A 21,161-nucleotide genomic window follows, 5' to 3' on the forward strand; every position below is an offset into this window, starting at 1 on the left:
CGTTTACATATGCAGCGTTTAATTTGCATAATTTTGGGCAAAAACAAAGAAGCAGCATGTCAGTTGTTTTTGCCATTTGGGCTGAGTTTTGATAACATTGAAGTCAATGAGAAGTTGCAAAAAGCAAGCAACATCAAAATTCCAGCGTTTTACCTGCTTTTTAGCTGCAGAAAACATGCGTTTTGGACTACATAAACACATGCGTTTTTTACATCAACATAATGAAATGATATATCCCTTTACACACACACACACACCCACAGTCCGACAATTAAGTTAATGAAAAATATTAATTTATTGCTATTTTAGCGATAAATAGTATAAAACCGCTATAATTATATGAAATAACTATTTTCGTTATTATTTCAATAATTCTGTGTTCCTTTTTTTTCCCTTTTTTCATTGTGTTTGACTGTTTAAACTTTATTTAGCAGTGTCTTTATGTTCAAAACGCATCTGTCTAAACGCAATGGAAAAGCATGTAAAAAGAGCTAAAAATGCGGCTAAAACGCGGTAAAAACGCATGCGTATTTACCGCGATTTAGTGGTCAAAAGCAACTTTGGCAAAAACAATTTCTGCAGGAGGATGCGTTTAGAACTGCAACTAGGACGACGCAAAGTGCGGACATAGCCTAATAGTTTTTTGATGCTTTTTTCACCATTCAAAGCAATGGAAGTGAAAAAAAACGCAGCTGTGTTTTTTGCTGCTTTTCTAGTGAATGAAATTAACTATATTTAAACATATACTGTAGACAATTCATTTAGCAAAACGCAGCAAAAATGCATGAAACAACTAAGCTTTTTTTTACTGCCAAGAGATCAGGATTTGCAAAAAAAAAGCAGCAAAAATGCAGCATAAACGCCTCGTGTGAAACATAGCAAAATGCAAGAATAAACCCAATACTGTTTTAAACCATAATAATGCAAATAATAATCATTCAATATATATTAAAACAATTGAATGCATAACCCGAATTTGGATTAATAATATAATTGTTACAATATTATTTTGATCAGTAACTTATCGCGCACGTTTTCCTGTGTAACCACTCAGTATAGCAGGCTGCGCTGTTGACCTTGTCCACATGCGTTTACTCGAGAAGTGCATGTTCTGTTGTCTTCGGGAACAAGAGGGTCTCTGTGTGTTCCTATAGAGCGGGGCGGTGAGATCACAGAGAACATCTGACATTATCATATAAGATAATAATTGCTCTGCCCATTGACTGTTAAGGGCTCGTGTACTTACAGCTCCATCAGCTTTGTAGACACGTGTATTTTATTCTGCTGTCTTTGAGGTCTATATTGATTTTTTTTCCTCACTGTTTGATGAGTACATATGTTGAGATTTTTAGTAGGACATGCCGAGCACAAAGGGATTGCTGGGGCTGGTAATAAACGTGAAGGGTTAATCACTTAATCTGCTTAGAACAGAAGAGAGATTTATTTATTGGGAACATCTTCAAGGGGGGGGGAGTCTGCAGAGTGATAAGAATCAGAAGTAATCACAAATTAAAAAGCGTCCGAGTGCAAATATTTTATTTGTGCAGTAAATAATAAATATATTTATATTTACAGTAAAGGAATTTATGGAGTCACCTGAGACAAAGAATCAGTGTATAGAAAAATGTATCAAATTTGACTGATACTGAACCTTAACACTGGCTGTTAACGTAGGATCAAAACACTATAGTTATAAAGTTAATCACTTATTTTTTATGCAAAATTTGTATGGAGATTATGAAATCGATTGCTTTAAGCTGCAATACCAAACACAGCCTCTGAGTGAAAGTGGCGCCATTTCTAGAAAGAAACAAATTAGGCTGTGCTTCTGTGAAGTATACTCTGTTCTCCAGGGACTGTATGGTAAGTATTCTGATGCCCACGCTTGGCTAAGGTATTAGGTGTAGAAGTAAACTGTGATGCTACGAGCAGTATGAATAGAAGGGTAGCCAGACAGGCTGGGATCATAAGCCAGGAGGTAACGTATAAGTTTCAGGGAGCAGACAGAGACGTGGTCCGGAAGAGGTTTGAGGTCAGAAGCCGGCAGGTATCATATAAGGTTCAGGGAGCAGACAAAGACATGGTCCGGAAGAGGTCCGAGGTCAGAAGCCAGGAGGTAACGTATAAGATTTAGGGAGCAGAGAGAGACGTGGTTAGGAAGAGGTCTAAGGTCAGAAGCCGTGACATAACGTATAAGGTTCAGAGAGCAGACAGAGCCGTGGTCAAGAAGAGGTCCGTGGTCAGAAGATGGGAGGTAACGTATAAGGTTCAAGGAGCAGACATAGACGTTGTCAGGAAAAGGTTCAAGGTCAGAAGCCAGGAGGTAACGTATAAGATTCAGGGAATAGACAGATGTGGTCAGGAGGAGGTCAAAGGCTAGAAGCCGGGGGGGGGTAATGTACAAGGTTCAGAGAGCAGACAGAGATGTGGTCAGAAAGAGGTCCAAGGTCAGAAGCCGGGAGGTACCATATAAGGTTCAGAGAGCAGATAGAGACGTGGTCAGGAAGAGGTCTGAGGTCAGTAGCCGGGAGGTAACATATAAAGGTTCAAGGAGCAGACAGAGACATGGTCAGGAAAAGGTCCAATGTCAGAAGCCAGGAGGTAACGTATAAGGTTCCGGGAGAAGAGAGAGACGTGGTCTAGAAGAGGTCCAAGGTCAGAATCTGGGAGGTAACGTATAAGGTTCAGGGAGAAGATGGAGACGTGGTTAGGAAGAGGTCCGAAGTCAGAAGCCAAGATCAAAACACTTACAGCAGACAGGAGCTAAGAGCACACTGAGCAAACAGGAAATATGACTGGCGAAGTTCAGACAGAGCAAGTCCAGTAAAGAAACAGAGCAATCACCAGTAACAAGGTACATCTGTGAAGGCACCTCCTAAAACCAGTGTGGATCTTAGTGTTGAAAGACAACCTGTCAGCAAGTGCACAAGACACATAGCAGAGCATTTTCAAATGCAAAATGCTCCGCAAAGCGGAGCCGTGACATAAAGATTGCCAAATGCTTACAATGGTGACCAGTTGAATTGCAAATCAGCTCTGGGGATTGGGCAGTTTTACAAATTTGTTTAGGGCATTTAATAAAAAGAGATTAGATCCCGTGATCCCAACGTATTGTTACTCCTCTATAAATCACTTGTAAGGCCACATCTGGAATATGGGATCCAGTTTTGGGCTCCACATATTAAAAAGGACATTCAGAAGTTAGAGTCAGTTCAAAGGCGAGCAACTAGACTACTAGAAGGGATGGAGGCCACCCATATGATGAGAGGTTGGAAAAGTTGTACTTGCTTCTCATTTATACATATGTGACTAAGGCTAGTTTCACACATCCGGCTTTTCGCCGGTTTGCCATATTCGGTGCACTCCAGTACAGTGTATAGAGTACAATGGCAACGCGGCAACGGTCACATGCTCCGGTCACATGACAACATGTGACCGACGCTTGTCGTGCTGCCATTGTACTGTATACACTGTACTGGAGTGCACCGAATCTGGCAAACCGGCGAAAAGCCGGATGTGTGAAACTAGCCTTAAGGCCGCTTTACACGCTGCGACATCGCTCAAACGATCTCGTTGGGGTCACGGAATTTGTGACACACATCCGGTCGCTTTAGCGACGTCTTTGCGTGTGACACCTATGAGCGATTTTGAATCGTCGCAAAAACAGTCAAAATCGCTCATCGGTGAGATGCCCCCCTATTCTCGAATATCGCTGCTGTTCGGTGTACGAAGTAGTTCGTCGCTCCTGCGGCAGCACACATTGCTATGTGTGACACCGCAGGAACAAGGAACCTCACCTTACCTGCGGCCGGCCGCAATGAGGAAGGAAGAAGGTAGGCGGGATGTTACGTCCCGCTCATCTCCGTCCCTCCGCTTCTATTGGGCGGCAGTTTGGTGATGCTGTTGTGACATCGCTGTGACACTGAACGAACCGCCCCCTTAGAAAGGAGGCGGTTCGCCGGTCACAGCGTCGTCGCAGAGCAGGTATGTGCATGTGACGCTGCTGTAGCGATAAAGTTCGCTACGGCAGCGATCACACAATATCGCATGTACTATGGGAGCCGGGTGCTTTCGCGCTCGACATCGCTAGAAATTGCTAGCGATGTCGTAGTGTGGAAAGCGGCCTTTAGTCACATATGTATAAATAAGTGCGTGAAAAGCCGGATGTGTGAAACGGCCCTTATTCCTTCCAAAGACAATACTAAGGACCAGGGGGCATACACTGCAAGTGGAAGAAAGACGATTCCGGCAGATTAATGGGAAAGGTTCTTTACCGTTTGAGCAATAAGACTGTAGAATGCCAACCACAAGAGGTAGTAATGGCAGACACTAAAACAACTTTTAAAAAAGGGCTGGAAGATTTCCTCAGTACACACAACATTGTCGACTATAAATGATATAGTGACAAAAATGTATAATTGGTGGAGAAGGGTTGAACTTGATGCTTGGTGCTAAAGGTGGAGATAGATGAATGAGCTCCCCTTATACTGACTTTGACAGTGCTTTAGGCCCCCTTCACACGTCCGTGAAACACGTGCGTGTTTGGCCCGTTTCCGTATGTACCGGAGACACGGCCAAACGTGCACCAATGTTAATCTATGTTTGAGGTCACACGTGAGTTATTTCATAATGTCCGTGTGTCCGTGATCCGTATGTGTTTCCGTTTTGCACGGAAGCATGTTCGTTTTCTGCACGGAACACGCACACGCGGACACCATGAAAGTCAATGGTTATGTGCGCACAATACGTGACACGGATGCATCTCTGTATGCTCCGTGTACGTTTTGTGCTTTTTTGTAGCGATGTCGGTCATTCTTTCTTTTCCTGTCTATGTCGGTCAATCTCCCTCAGTCCGTCGGTCGGTCTCTCTGTCTTGTCTGTCCCTCTCTCGCTGTCTGTCGGTCAGTCTCCCCCCTCTGTCATACTTACCGTTCCCCGATCACCGGCGCGGCGCTGCACGGCTGTTCACTAAACTCCGGCGGCTTTTCCTCTTTTGAAAAAGCCGGTGTTACGCTCACCGAGGAGCGGCGAGCGTCCGGAGGTGGACCCACTGGACTGTGCACCGGACTCCCCTGAGAAGGCCTAAATGCACGGCAGCCAGGAACAGGTGGTAGGAGTCTCTGTACTGCCTGGCGTAGCTCGGGTACAATGTCCGCAGTAGGCAGGACACGGGTATGGCACGGTGACGTCCACAGTAAGTATAAGTGGTGACGTCCACTGCGGGTATGGCACGGTGACGTCCACTGCGGGTATGGCACGGTGACGTCCACGGTAGGTATAAGCGGTGATGTCCACTGCGGGTATGGCACGGTGACGTCCACGGTAGGTATAAGTAGTGACGTCCACAGCCGGAATAGTATAGATGGCACTACGGCGAGACAAAGGATTAGTACCAGGTATCAAATGTACAGATATCAAAAGAATAGCACAAGGGGGTCTGGACACTGGCAAGGCTCTAATGGAAGCGTTGCTCGGGCGCCTGCTGCCGGGGGAGGTGAACCTAAATACCTATTAGGCAACAGGTGACCTCTTAGGTCACTTCCAGAAAATGGGGCATGCCACTTTAAGAAAGGGGGCGTGGCCTCGCGCGCAGCCTGGAGTCACTTACAGCAATTCTGTGTGAGGAGGAGACTGCAGCAGGCCTGGGAGTGGGAGCAGCGTCTGCAGAGCCATGGGACCGGTAAGAGGAAGGCCTTCGCTGCCTGGGAGTGGGAGCAGGAGTGCACGTGGGAGCCATGCTGGGACTGGGCAGATGTGAGGGAGAGCTCCCCCCCCGGGGTCTGGTGGGACCAGGCGTTACAGTACCCCCCCCCCCTGAAGCCCCCTCCTCCTCAGGAAGCTCCGGAGGAGACTAGGAGCATCCACGTCCTCCGCAGGTACCCACGTCCTCTCTTCAGGACCGAACCCCTTCCAGTTCACCAGATAGTAGGTTTTACCTCGGACCACCTTAGCCGCAAGGATGGCTTTTACCTCATTGACGTCATCATCACCAACAGGAGGAGGCGAAGCCCCAGGATCACTGTGGAAACGGCTCAGGACCACTGGCTTGAGGAGGGACACATGGAAGGAGTTCGGGATGCGAAGTGTCGACGGCAGCTTCAACTTGTAGGACACCTCATTGATCCGTCGGAGCACTTCAAAGGGACCAATGAAGCGGGGACCCAGCTTGTAAGACGGCTGTTTTAGGCGGACATACTTAGACGAGAGCCAGACTTTATCTCCGGGTTGGAAGAAAGGAACATCCAGACGGTTCTTGTCAGCGTGTTTCTTCATGCGGACAGAGGACCGTTCCAGAGCCGACTTGGTCTCAGCCCAGACGGTGGAGAAGGACCTCATGAGGTCATCAGCTGCAGGGTTGCCTGAAGAACATGTCACAGGGCACGGCACTTTGGGTCGCTGTCCATACACCACCTGGAACGGAGATTTAGCAGAGGACTCACTTTCATGGTTGTTATAGGAGAACTCGGCCCATGGAAGCAGTTTGACCCAGTTGCTGTGGTGTTCGTCCACGAAGTGGCGGAGATAGTTAGTCAGGACTTGGTTAATGCGCTCCACTTGCCCATTGGACTGAGGGTGGTAGGCAGAAGAAAAGTCATCATCCATCATTTTGCAGACTGTTCTCCAAAACCGAGCGGTGAACTGGACCCCTCTGTTGGACATGATATGGAGAGGCAAGCCATGAAGCCGGAAGATATGTTGAATGAATAATTCAGCAAGAACTGGAGCGGACGGTAGCCCGGAGAGTGGTGTGAAGTGGGCCATCTTGGAGAACCGGTCCACCACCACCCAGATGACTGTGCAGCCAGACGATTTTGGCAGGTCCGTGATGAAATCCATGCCGATATGTTGCCATGGAGTGGATGGTACGGGTAAAGGAAGCAAAGGGCCCGCCGGAAGAGTTTTCGGGACCTTGTTCTGGGCACAGGAGGATCAGGATGAACAAAAGTCCTGGACGTCTCGACGTAGCCCTGGCCACCAGTAATATCGGGATATCAATTGCAGAGAATTCTTTTGACCCACGTGACCTGCTATTCGGGAAGAGTGTCCCCACCGGAGTACACGTTCTCTATCGACCTCAGCAACAAACGTCTTACCGGGAGGAAGGTGGTGCATGTCAACTGGTGCCGCCATTAGCTTGGAAGGTTCAATGATGTGCCGAGGTTCATCTTCCTGATCCTCTAACAGGAATGATCGAGACAGCGCATCGGCCTTCAGGTTCTTCTCGGCTGGACGGAAATGCAGAACAAAATCAAAGCGGGCGAAGAATAATGACCATCGGGCCTGTCGGGGGTTTAGCCTGTGGGCTGTCTGAAGATATGCCAGATTCTTGTGGTCAGTATAGATGGTAACTGGATGCAATGACCCTTCCAGCAGGTATCGCCATTCTTACAGGGCCAGCTTGATTGCCAGCAACTCACGGTCTCCGATTGAGTAGTTTCGTTCTGCTGGGGAGAAAGCCTTAGAAAAAGAAGCCACAGGTTACTGTCTTACCCTCTGACGTTTTCTGTGTAAGAACCGCACCGGCTCCAGATGAGGAGACATCTACCTCAAGGATAAACGGCTTGTTCGTGTCGGGTCTGTGTAAGGCTGGAGCAAAAGCGAAGGCTCGTTTAAGGGACAGGAACGATTCTTCAGCTTCCAGGGTCCATTTCTTTGGGTTTTCCCCTTTGCGAGTGAGAGAGGTTATGGGACGCACCAGAGACGAGAGGTGTGGAATGATTTGCCGGTAATAGTTGGCGAATCCCAGGAATCGCTGGATAGCCTTCAACCCTTCCGGACGGGACCAATTCAGTACGGCTGATACCTTATCGGGGTCCATCTTCAGGCCGGTATCAGAGACTATGTGGCCAAGGAAGGGTAGCGAGGTCTGCTCAAACAGGCATTTCTCGAGTTTGGCGTAAAGGTGATTCTCTCTCAATCTCCGCAGGACAAGACGGACATGTCTTCGGTGGGTATGCAAGTCCGGAGAGAAGATAAGGATGTCGTCCAAATACACGACTACACAGGTGTATAGAAGATCACGGAAGACGTCGTTCACGAACTCCTGGAAGACCGCCGGAGCGTTACTGAGCCCGAAGGGCATCACTCGATATTCATAGTGCCCATCCCGAGTGTTGAACGCAGTCTTCCATTCGTCCCCCGACCAAATGCGGACCAGATTGTACGCACCCCGGAGATCTAATTTGGAGAAGATCATGGCACCTTGAAAGCGGTCAAAAAGTTCCGGTATCAGGGGTAGCGGGTATCTGTTCTTCACCGTGATCTTATTCAATCCGCGGTAGTCAATGCAAGGCCGTAGACCCCCGTCCTTTTTCCCCACAAAGAAGAAGCCCGCTCCGGCAGGAGAGGAGGATTTTTGGATGAAGCCTCGTGATAGATTCTCCTTTATGTAGTCAGACATGGCTTGGGTCTCTTCTCGGGACAGAGGGTAGATGCGCCCACGCGGAGGGGTTGTCCCGGGGAGCAGGTCGATGGGACAATCGTAGGGTCTGTGTGGCGGCAACGTCTCAGCCTCCTTCTTGTCAAAGACATCGGCATAGGCCCAATAGGCAGGGGGTAACCCGGGAAGGGTGACCGGTTCAACGGGTCGGTGCGGAGGATGCACTGGTTTCAGGCAGTTGCTGTGGCAAGACGCACCCCATTGCAGGATGTCTCGAGAATCCCAGTCCAGTACTGGCTTGTGCGACCGAAGCCAGGGTATTCCCAGTAGTAGGGCATGCGTCATGCCAGGGAGTACGTGGAAGGCGATGGTCTCAGAGTGTAGCAACCCCACTTGCATAGTACAGTTCTCCGTGATGTACCGGATGGGTTCGGATAGCGGTTTTCCATCCACGGAAGAAAGACTGATGGGGGTAGCAAGACTTCGGACGGGAATCTGGTGTAGGTCCACCACGGATTGTTGGATAAAGTTCCCGGCGGAGCCTGAATCCAGGAACGCATGCTCTGACAACCGGATGGGACCACAGGACAGGGATACAGGTACATGGAGAAAAGGAGAGGACTTGGCATGACCTAGGGTGGCCTCTCCGATGGACCCTAGGCTCTGTAGTTTCCCGGCTTTACTGGACAGTCTTGAATCAGATGTTTGGCACTTCCGCAGTAGAAGCACTCTCCTGCCATTCTCCGATTCCTCTGTTGCAGTCTGGACTCACTGATGCGATCGACCTCCATGGGCTCGTGCGGAGCAGTAGGCCAGGTGGAGGGAGGTGACATCGGCCCTTGGAAGGTGGGCGCAAGGCGCGGAATTCTTCTCGCCCGGGTCACTTCTCTGGCACGCTCTTGGAAGCGGAGATCAATACGGGTAGCCAGAGAGATCAGCTCTTCCAGGGTGGTAGGTACATCCCGGCCGGCCAGTTCATCCTTGATTTTACCGGATAACCCTTCCCAGAAGGCAGCTACCAAGGTGTCATTGTTCCACTTGAGTTTGGAGGACAGAGTGCGGAATTCGATTGCATACTGTCCCACGGTGAGATTCCCCTGGTGGATTCTCATAAGCGAAGAGGCAGTAGACGAGAGACGGCCTGGCTCATTGAACACCTTACGGAAGGTGGTCAGAAAGACGGACAGGACTTGAACGGTCGGGTCATTCTTCTCCCAGAGCGGATTCATCCAAGCCAGAGCCTGACCAGTCAGATGAGACATGATAAATGCGATTTTCGAGCGATCAGTCGCTCGCTGCAGCGGCGACAGCTCAAAGTGCAGGGAGCACTGGTTTAAGAAACCGCAACACAAACGGGAATCCCCTCCATACATGGGTGGGGAGGCCAGGCGGGAAGTAGACATGCATGTCGATGATCCCGCTGAGTTGGGGGTTGTTGAGGAGGCCGGATTCTGCAGGGCGTATAGACGGGAATCCACGGACGCCATATATTCGGCCATGCGTCTCTGGGCCTCATGCTGGCGGGACAGTTCCTTCTGTAGTTCACTTAACTGGGAGCCGTCGGAGGATCCGGAGGTTTGCATGGATGGCAGACGGGATTCCACAGACTTCATGTAAGCTACTAATCTTGCTTGGGTCTCGCGTTGGCGGGAGAGCTCCTGTTGCAGGTCAGTCAGCGGGTTAACCTTGATCCCAGCGGAGTCCATGGCCCGAGCAAACTGTTACGCTCACCGAGGAGCGGCGAGCGTCCGGAGGTGGACCCACTGGACCGTGCACCGGACTCCCCTGAGAAGGCCTAAATGCACGGCAGCCAGGAACAGGTGGTAGGAGTCTCTGTACTGCCTGGCGTAGCTCGGGTACAATGTCCGCAGTAGGCAGGACACGGGTATGGCACAGTGACGTCCACGGTAGGTATAAGCGGTGACGTCCACTGCGGGTATGGCACGGTGACGTCCACTGCGGGTATGGCATGGTGACGTCCACGGTAGGTATAAGCGGTGACGTCCACTGCGGGTATGGCACGGTGACGTCCACTGCGGGTATGGCACGGTGACGTCCACGGTAGGTATAAGTGGTGACGTCCACAGCCGGAATAGTATAGATGGCACTACGGTGAGACAAAGGATTAGTACCAGGTATCAAATGTACTGATATCAAAAGAATAGCACAAGGGGGTCTGGACACTGGCAAGTCTCTAATGGAAGCGTTGCTCGGGCGCCTGCTGCCGGGGGAGGTGAATCTAAATACCTATTAGGCAACAGGTGACCTCTGAGGTCACTTCCAGAAAATGGGGCATGCCACTTTAAGAAAGGGGGCGTGGCCTCGCGCGCAGCCTAGAGTCACTTACAGCAATTTTGTGTGAGGAGGAGACTGCAGCAGGCCTGGGAGTGGGAGCAGCGTCTGCAGAGCCATGGGACCGGTAAGAGGAAGGCCTTCGCTGCCTGGGAGTGGGAGCAGGAGTGCACGTGGGAGCCATGCTGGGACTGGGCAGATGTGAGGGAGAGCTCCCCCCCGGGGTCTGGTGGGACCAGGCGTTACAGCCGGCCGCTCATTAAACAATCTCGTATTCCCTGCTTTCCCCGCCCACCGGCGCCTATGATTGGTTGCAGTTAGACACGCCCCCACACTGATTGACAGCTGTCTCACTGCAACCAATCACAGCCGCCGGGGGCAGGACTATACTGTGCAGTTAAAAAAAGAAATAAATAATTTAAAAAAAACGACGTGCGGTCCCCCCCATTTTGCTACCAGCCAGGGTAAAGTCACACGGCTGAAGGCTGGTATTCTCAGGATGGGGAGCTCCACGTTATGGGGAGCCCCCTAGCCTAACAATATCAGCCAGCAGCCACCCAGAATGGCCGCATACAATAGATGCGACTGTTCTGGGACTCTACCCGGCTCTTTCCGATTGGCCCTGGTGCATTGGCAATCGGGGTAATAAGGAGTTAATGGCAGCCCATAGCTGCCAATAAGTCCTAGATTAATCATGTCAGGCGTCTCCCCGAGATACCTTCCATGATTAACCTGTAAGTTACAGTAAATAAACATCCCCCCCGAACAATCCTTTATTAGAAATAAAAAACACTAACAAATTCCCTCGTCACCACTTTATTAACCCCAACAAAGCCCTCCATGTCTTGGGTAATCCACAGACCTCCAGCGTCGCATCCAGCTCTGCTGCATGAAGGTGACAGGAGCAGCAGAATACACCGCCGCTCCTTTCAGCTCCAGCGCGATCAGCTGAGCTGTCACTGAGGTTAATTGCGGCCACCGCTGGATCCAGCTGATCGCGCTACTCACCTCACGTGTACTACCACGTGTACCCCAACTCCCAGCACTGATTAGCAGCTTTATGTCAATATACAATATGCACAAAAAGCCATGGTATGGTCATTGTCTGTTTCCCTACATTAGAACAAAAACTTGCTGACAGTTTTCCTTTAAAATAGGCTCTGCCTGGTTCCGCTGAAGATTCTGTAGCTTTCACTGAAAAATAATGTTGCATACAGTGACTTCCAAGGGTGACTTTCTGCAAGTTTGGGTGAGTTTAAAGTATAGAGGTGACTTCCAGACACAGCGAACTTGTCAAAGCAGATTAAAGTGAATCTATGGGACAAGGGGGTTATGTTGCCGTATCTGAGAGCAGCATTAGAAGGATAAAATTTTAGCTTATGTGATTTAGAGCATTAATTCTGAATAATAAACAACGTGACTGAACTCCTAAAGAAACAGTCCTGCTTACCCCACCCACATAGGCTGACAACAGCATTTCCCTGGGGTTTCATGTAAGAGAGCCATTATAGGGGTCCGGGCCAATAGGCTGAATTCTGATTTATTATAATAATAATAATAATTATTATTATTTCCTATTAATATTTTATACTTAATATTGAGCAGAATTAAGTATGTTGACTCACTGCTACTTTTCATATGTGGCGCCCCTGAGGCCTCAGTCGCCACAGGGTTTTGTATCTGTCTTAAGGTGTAATGCCTATCCTCGGTAAGAGGAGGTTAACTACTGGTTTTCACTTACAAAACATTCACACAGAAATCTTACACAATCCCCAGCTCATTATACAATACAGGAAGCCATACAGCCTGGGAAATTCCCGGTTGCTGTGGCAACCACCAGTGAGTCATCTGAAAGGTGGGGGCTGCAGTCAGGGAGTGGGAACATGCAACCAGTTTCTAGTCAGAATAGTCTGAAACTCTGAACAACATGGTCGCTAAGAGAGAGTGCTTGAGAGCTTCTCTTAGCTAGAACCGGCTGACTGGAAGAGGGTGAGAGGCAACCGGTGGAGATGGTGAGACAGAGGAGAACATCGTAGCTGGAGGTTGAGCCTAAAGGCGGCATTACACGGGACGATATATCATGCGATCGCATGAGCGATCGCACCCGCGCCCGTCGTTTGTGCGTCACAGGCAATTCATTGCCCGTGGCGCACAAAGTCGTTAACCCCTGTCACACGCACTTACCTCCCTAATGACGTTGCTGTGGGCGGTGAACATCCTCTTCCTTAAGGGGGAGGGACGTTCGGCGTCACAGCAACGTCACACAGCGGCCGCCCAATAGAAGCGGAGGGGCGGAGATGAGCGGGACATAACATCCTGCCCACCTCCTTCCTTCCTCATTGCCGGCGGGACGCAGGTAAGCTGTGTTCGTCGTTCCCGGGGTGTCACACGTAGCGATGTGTGCTGCCAAGGGAACGATGAACAACCGGCGCACAGAAGGAGGAATGACATTAAGAAAATGAACGACGTGTCAACGAGCAACGATAAGGTGAGTATTTTTGCTCGTTAACAGTCGTTCGGAGGTGTCACACGGTACGACATCTCTAACGATGCCGGATGTGCGTCACGCATTCCGTGACCCCGACGACATATCGCACGATATATCGTACCGTGTAACGCCGCCTTAACCGTTCCCACAATGCCAGCGTTGACAGGGTGCAGAAGCCCTAGGGCAGATCATACTTTGTTGTCTGCCAGAATCTGCAGGGGATGGGAATTTCAAGTCCCATCGCCCACCACCCATTTTCTCTGAGCACAGTGACACATAGGATCAAAGGTTGGGATTGCAGCCAGGCCCCATGGCGAGGATCCGCGCCACCTGCATATGGGACAGGACACTTAACAGAGACACTGGAGTCCCCAAGCCGCTTCAAGCCACGGGGATCCACAACCAAGCGCAAGGAAGGGAGGTCTCACACTCCACAGACACCTGTGATTGCTTCTGATTTACCTGAGACCGGCCGAGGCCTATCTCGGCGGAGAGCGGCACCTCCGGGGCATCTTAAGAACTGTGAGTAAAGAGATCTTTGAACCGCAGCCCCCTGTGTCGTCCCTGTCTTTGCCGGCGCCGTTGCCTCGCGCTTCTGTGCTCCCGTGGTCTACTGCCCTCATTATCCACTTGGGGCCCACTCCGCCTGTGGGGAGTGACACTATCCCAGCTGCCATAACACCTGCCCTGGTGAGGAATTCTGCGGCTAATCCCTGGCCGCGTACCACAGGTGGTGTCAAAACAAACTTTTGCAATCACCCCACTTTCCCTTCATTTGCTGTACACCTCGGGGCAACGGAAGCGGGCAAGGCCACCTGTGACATCGCCTGACTTGAACCTCAACGGCCCGGCAAGAGTAGGTTAACTGTGGCGCCCTGGACTAGCCAGGTAGCCACAGACAAAACACACACACACCCCCACCCCCGGACAGTTACATTAGTCAGACACAAAACCCTTGTTGCCTCCCTCCAGGGTCTGATGTCCACACCAGATGGGGCGGAGCCAGGCGGTTGGCCCCACCCACTGAGGAGTTCACAGGCCTGGAGGCGGAAAAAGCAGTCAGTTGGAGTTAGAGTTTGGAGTTGAGTCCAGGAGGTTGAAGTGAGAGGAGTAAAGTGGAGAGTGTCTGGGTTTGTGGCTCAGGCACTGACAACAAGGTTGGCAGACGGTGGTGGCCGTCTGCAGAAGTGGTGGATCAACGCGGAACCGTAGGACTGGGGTCGGACGGTGGCCCGCCGGTACCGACCAGGGAGCGAAGTGAAGCCAGCACACACAGGCAGGGCCATCGGACCCCGACTAGGCTTGGAGTCGCCGTCAACAGTCAAATCCGAGTGTGACAGGAACACCAGGGGTTTCCTAACAACCAAAGACCCGTTAGAAGGCAACCGTCCGCACCGTGAGGGTATACAGCTACCGCCAAAGGCTAGAGACCCAAGGGCCAGCGCCTGCGGGCAAACGGGCTCCTCCGACATCCATACACCGGGGGAGTGGACTACCGTTGGGGACCCATCGTAGTCAAGACAGTACACGAAGGTGCAGGGAAAGACAGCCGCCATCACCTGTCCGGGGAGAGACATTGCAGCCGGCTGCGGGACCTGTCCATCCAGCCGTTTGGTTTACCGGAGACTTTGTGCATCTCTTGCTGAGTGAGTACACCCGTGCCATCCAGCACCGCACCGCACTGCCCCTGCAACCCTGCACCTCACCGACCCTGCCTCCCCGTCTCACCACCGGGCCCCGGGACCACCAACCCCTACCCACGGAGGGGGAAAACAACATCCCAGCTGCTCCCAACCATCGCTCCCGGGATCCCCATCACCAGCAGCGGTGGTGCCCATCTTCACCACAACCCGTGGGTGGCGTCACGGACCAAATCCCCAAAACAACCCAACCCCCTTTTCACTCACGGGCAAGGAGCGCCGCTCGAGTCCCCGGATCCGGCCTACCGCTCGAGCCACCGAGCACCAGCAGCGCCGGACCCGAGAGTTAGCGAGCGCAGCGCCCCGCCGCCCGCGACATAACCACCTGCCCCATGGGGCGCTACACATATATTTGTACATCTGATGATAGCACTTATCGTAACATATATTCTAACTAGTAGCAGCTAATCAAAAGAAGAAAATGTAGTTGTTTTTTTAATTTTTATAAAGTTTATAAATCATTCTGCTCCTGTTTTTCAGCCTTAAATTGGTGGTCTGAAGTACAAAGTAATATTCCTCTTAAATTCCTATCTATTTAGTGCCATAGTCTAAACCAGGGGTTTCAAACTCAGCTGGGTGTATGAGCCGCATATAGAAAAAAAAATTGAGAGGGGCCGCATTTTTTGTATGACAAAGTGACATTTTTAATGAATCCATGTTTTTTTTCTATACATCTTTGGATCACTTTTTTTTAACATTTTTGCTTGTTTATTATAACAAACCTGCACTTTTTTGTTTAGTTAAGTCTATATGTAAAAAAGCATTTTTAATGGCAAGAGAAATAAAATAAAATTCATGCTTTATTTTCAATTTTATCACCGTCTTGTAATATTGTTTTAAAATTAGCAGCATCATATAGTAATCTTAGCCAACATCTTGTAGTAATGTCCCCATCTGTGTACCCTGTAGTATTGTGTCCATCCTTGCAGTATTTTGCCCAGTAGTATTGTGCTCATCCTTGTAGAATTGTGCCCAGTAATATTGTGCCCATACTAGCAGTATTGTGCCCAGTAGTATTGTGCTCATCCTTGTAGTAATGTGCTGATGCTTGTAGTATTGTGCCCATCCTTGCAGTATTTTAGTATTGTTCTCATTTTTTTAGTATTGTGGCCATCCTTGTAGTATTTTAGTATTGTGCTCATCCTTGTGGCAATCCTTAAGTAATAAGCAAAAAAAAAAATGTCCTCACCTTTCCTCCGTTGCATGCTTCAGCTGCGTCCAAAACGCTGCGGTGCAGTACAAGCATAGTGGATGGGATTTCTTGAAATCCCATGCCCACTGTGCTTGTGCGGCCAACAGTGAAAACTGAGCTGCGGTGCGGCTTGCAGAGGCCGCAGCATGTGATTTTATGCTGTGGAGTCGCATGCCCTCCCTAGGGAGACCGCAGCGCTCCGAACCCTGATCGCTGGCATGGGCAGCTGCGGTCTCCTAAGGAGGAGACTTGCGGCCCCGCAGATCAGGACCTGCCGCATCCAGGATACAGTGGGTCTTGATCGTGAGCACGTACCTCCTTGTTGCGGCCCGTAACGATCGTAGCTCAATGCCTGGGGTCAGTGCCGGCAGGACTTTCCTAGAATTGAATCATTTGCGGTGCCGCACAGAGGAGCTGATTGCGTTATACCAGTGACCGCTGCCCGCCGATCAGATGCAAGGAGGTATCGTCATACAGCGACGTCACTCCCTTGCATCTGGTCTAAACTGTTTTCTAATATATTTGAATTAAAATTCCCTTATTCTTTCCTCACTACAATGTCTAACTGCTTTATAATATTTTTTTCACTTTCTTCTTGATAATGCTTCATTTGAGAACCTCCAGTGCATGCTGGGATACTCAAACAAAGCATCATCAGGGGGCAGAGTCTGTAGTCACTGTCACAACCTCTATCCCCTCTCTGAAATGAAGCGTCATCAGTGACGCTTGTTTCAGGGGCTGGGCTAATGAGAGTGCGTGCTCTGTTGCCTTACAAGCTGGCAGGAGAGCGTATTGTCAGAATATCTGAAGTACAGAGACCAGTGACGTCACTTGTGGGAGCGGTGCTGGTCTCTGCTTGCCAGGTATTTTGACAACTGTGGTCTGTTGTCGGCTTGTGGTCTGTGACGTCAATGAGGGATTTCCCTCTACCCAGATGACGCTTGAGCGGCCGCCCACACCGACGCTGCGCTCCTCCGCCCCACTGAACTGCGACAGGTGGTGCCAATCCAGCTTGAGCCCGGCAGGTATATCAGACTCACGTTTTTGTCCTGTTGTCCACAGTCCCCTGAAGCAGTCACCACACGAAACACGTGTCGGGACTATCCCTGCGTGTGCCTGCACGCTTTTCCTCTGTTACCTTGGTAAGCTCCATACTGGCCTCTGGTCTCTTGCTGTATTGTTTTTTACAAATGTGTAGCCGATATGCTGTTTCCTTCGGCTGGTATTTTCCTTGTCTGCACTATGTTGTTACATGTCTTCAGCATTGACCATACCAGGGAGCTACAAATAACTTAAATTGATATGATTTTGCATGCATCCACATGTGGGGATTTTTATCACCCCCTATGTCTCTGTAAACCTATTTATACTTATATCCATGCCCTTGTAGTGTACCATTGATTGTTCATTAAAAGTATTTTTTACCTGCACACTTGTGCATTTGACTACTTTGTACCTTTGGCTTTGAGGCATGTAGGCACTGTGGCAAAATGAATGACTTCTTTTTCCTCTGTATCCATTTAAGCTGGCAGGAGAGCGTATTGTCAGAATATCTGAAGTACAGAGACCAGTGACGTCACTTGTGGGAGCGGTGCTGGTCTCTGCTTGCCAGGTATTTTGACAACTGTGGTCTGTTGTCGGCTTGTTACTGACGAACAGAGTGAGCAAGAGGGAGCGAGCTGTCATTGTGAACATTGCACAGGGACGAACCCAGCCCCTGAAATAAAAGTCACTGACGACTCTTCATTTCAGGGAGGGGGCAAAGGCTGTTGCATTATCAAAATAAAGAAGTGATTTAGATTTCTCTTTTCTTCATTGACTTTACATTTTATTTATTGATAAAAATAAACTACTATGAGAGATGGGTGAAGTTTTTCGAGATAAATTGAATTCTTCTCTAACTTCAGACCAGCCCCCACCACTCACTGCATGTTGTCCAGCTCTCAGGGCTCCTCTTTTCTTCTTTTCTTCTGTTGTGCTCCGCATCTTCAGTGTCTTCACTTTGTCACTCTAAAATAAGGCTGGTTTCACACTACGTTTATTTAACATGCGTCAGGAACGTTTTTTTGCTGCAAAAGCGGATCCTGCTTTTACAGCAAAAAACGCATGCAAACGCATCTGTTATTTTGCAGGATCCTGTCACTGGATGTTTAGGGGCGGGCATTGGAGTCATGTGATCGGGAGTGAGGGGAACTAGACTGGGAGCCGGCTTCTGACAGCTGCAGACGCTGGTAACCAAGGTAAACATCGGGCTTGGATACCCGATATTTATCTTGGTTACGAGTGTCTGCAGCTGCTAGGAGCAGGGCTGCCTGCACACGTAACCAACGTAAACATCGGGTAACTAAGAGAAGTGGTTACCCGATATTTACCTTGGTTACGAGTGTCCGCAGCTCTCAGGTGGGAGAGAGAGGGAGGGGAGGAAGGGGAAAAGACAGAGATAGAGAGAGAGAGGGGGAGGGAGGGAGGAGGAGAGAGAGACAGATCACACGAGACTGGTTCTGGGCATGCTCAGTAGAGCAAGCAGGATCCTGTCTATCAGCACGCCAGCGTTCACCTGCGTTTGCGTGCTGTTTAGTCAGGATCCGGTGACATGCAGTATTTGGACGCAGCTCAAAAACGCTACAAGTAGCGTTTTTGAAAGATGTTAAAAAACTGCAAGTCGCTGGATCCTCACTATAACGCACGCAAACGCAGGTGAACGCATGTTAACGCGAGTCCATTGCAAATGCATTGAAGTGAAAACGCATTTGCACTGGATCCGTTTTTCTGCTGAAAAAACGTTATGGACGGATGTTAAATAAACGTAGTGTGAAACCAGCCTAAGGCAACTGCCTGCGTCCACGCCGGTGATCACTGCACATTGTAAAGTTGTGGCACGTTATGATATCACGACATCGAAATGTTACAACACACAGGAATGCCTGAGGCCTGTTCACGACTGTAAGTCCCGTAAAAAACAGTGAAGATGCAGTGTGCAAAGTAGAAAGAAAATCTCCTGAGTACTGAGCAGCAGTGAGGTATTCATTTTTTTTTCTTATTTTACATATTACGTTAATTATGCTCTGGGGTCTAAAGACCCTAGAGAATAATAAAAACCGTTCACTTTGCGAAAAATAAGTTTGCTGCAAATCTAATTTCCTGTGATAATCCATGCGATTTGGCGAATTAGAATTTTGCCAGATTGGCTCATTTCTAATTATTAACGCTTCTATTTTTAAATGCATTCTAAAGGCCCCGTCACACGCAGTGATATCACTAGCGAGCGTATCCGCCCCCGTCGTTTGTGCTTCACGGGCAAATCGCTGCCCGTGACGCACAATATCGTTAGGAGCCGTCACATGGACTTACCTGCCTAGCGATGTTGCTGTGGCCGGCGAACCACCTCCTTTCTAAGGGGGCGGTTCGAGCGGAATCACAGCGGCGTCCCTAAGCGGCCGCCCAATAGAAGCGGAGGGGCGGAGATGAGCGACCGTAACATCCCGCCCACCTCCTTCCTTCCTCATTGCCGGCGGCCGCAGGTAAGCTGCTGTTCGTCGTTCCCAGGGTGTCACACATAGCGATGTGTGCTGCTTCGGGAACGATGAACAACCTGCGAGATCAACAATCAACGATTTTTTGAAAATGAACGACGTGGTGAGTATTTTCCATCGTTAACGGTCGCTCGTTGGTGTCACACGCAACAACGTCGCTAAAGATGCCGGATGTGCGTCACGGAATCCGTGACCCCGGCGATATATCGTTAGATACGTCGTTGCGTGTGACGGGTCCTTTACTTTGCAACAATGTTTCTACACCTTCCTAAAACTTTTTCAGAGTACTGTATGAGACGCATAGACACACCTTCATGCCCTGTGATCCTTACAATGATCTCTCCCATCTCAATCTCTATCTTTACCCCGTCACTATCTTCATCGCCTTCTCCTGCATTTTATCTTGTTTCGTCTTCTCTCTCTTCTGTTGTTCCCATTCTTTCTACATTTCCCTTGCTTTTACAATGTCTTGTGTGCGGCGGCAGCATTTTGCCCTGGTCTGACCATTATTTAGCAGGTGCATCTCTGCATTTTTGGAAATGGCCCTACCTATTTCCGCTCAATCACAATCACTTGAATTGGACAGAGTTAAGGGGGCTTTACACACAACGATATCGCTAACGATATGTCGTTGGGGTCACGAAATTTGTGACGCACATCCGGCGTCGTTTGCGTGTGACACCTATGAGCAAGTGTTAACGATCAAAACTACTCACCTAATCGTTGATCGTTGACACGTCGTTCATTTCCCAAATATTGTTGCTGGTGCAGGATGCAGGCTGTTCGTCGTTCCTGAGGCAGCACACATCGCTACGTGTGACACCCCGGGAACGACGTACCTGCCGGCAACGAGGTGGGTGTGTCGTTAATGCGGCTGGTCTCCACCCCTCTGCTTCTATTGGAGGGCTGATGTGTGACGTTGCTGTGACGGCGAATGAACCTCCCCCTTAAAAAAAGAGGTTGTTCGCTGCCCACAGCTACGTCGCTAGGCAGGTAAGTACGTGTGATGGGTACTAGCGATTTTGTCCGTGACTTACAAACGACGGGGGCGGGTGCTTTCATGAGTGACATTGATAGCGATGTCGCTGCGTGTAAAGCAGCCTTTTAGAAAAATCTGCAGTACCAGGCACACAAAATGTACAGAGCTATGTCCCCAATTAAGTGACCTCGACTCCTTTAAATCGGGTGATCGGTGAAGTACTGGGGTGCAGACAAATTGATATTTGCCTCAGGTTTCACCCTTACCAATTAAATTCATGGTGAAGCTTTGTAGCAAAAATTGATGTGCCACAGATTGAAAATCTGCATAAATGTTCGTTACTCTGCAGATGATTGTTCTGAAGAGGGGATCAAATGCTGGGCCGACGGGGCTCTGCACTCCTTCTCCAGACAGAACCTATGTTTGTGATCCGTCCCTATATGGTAAAACTTATGATTCCACTTAAAAGTACAACTCGTTCCGCAAAAAAACAAGCTCTCATATGGCAAGATTGACGGAAAAATAAAAAAGTTATGGCTCTCGGAAGGAGGCGGGCAAAAACCAAAAACTAAAAATGGAAAAATTGAAGGGGTTAAA

The sequence above is a fragment of the Anomaloglossus baeobatrachus genome, chromosome 6 (assembly GCF_048569485.1).
Source record: "Anomaloglossus baeobatrachus isolate aAnoBae1 chromosome 6, aAnoBae1.hap1, whole genome shotgun sequence".
NCBI lineage: Eukaryota > Metazoa > Chordata > Amphibia > Anura > Aromobatidae > Anomaloglossus > Anomaloglossus baeobatrachus.